Genomic DNA, 415 nt, shown 5'->3' with positions numbered 1-415 from the left:
ATATATATATATATATATATGCGTATATAGTTATAAGTGTGCATAGTTGCACACAGATTAGTATATAAACACATAAACCTATATTTAATGATTAAGTACGTTCCTACATACACACACACACATACATACATACATACATACGTGCATACGTTTCTTAATACCTTCATTATATTGTATTTCACTTATATCTGACTAATCCTAAGATGAGCGAATCTATTTCAGCTTCCGAAGACATCCTCTAACTCAATATTTGATTAATCTTAGAACTACCTCTCACTGGAACGTTTTCGTTAGAATTTCAGTAAATGAGATGAAAACGCAACCATTATACTACCAACCATAAAATGAATCTAAAGAATTGCTTATTTTTTTTTACATTTTTTTAAATATGTTTTTGGTATATATTTTTCTTATT

Source organism: Octopus bimaculoides, chromosome 3 (genome assembly GCF_001194135.2).
Source record: "Octopus bimaculoides isolate UCB-OBI-ISO-001 chromosome 3, ASM119413v2, whole genome shotgun sequence".
Taxonomy (NCBI): domain Eukaryota; kingdom Metazoa; phylum Mollusca; class Cephalopoda; order Octopoda; family Octopodidae; genus Octopus; species Octopus bimaculoides.
This window is presented reverse-complemented; position numbering follows the sequence as displayed.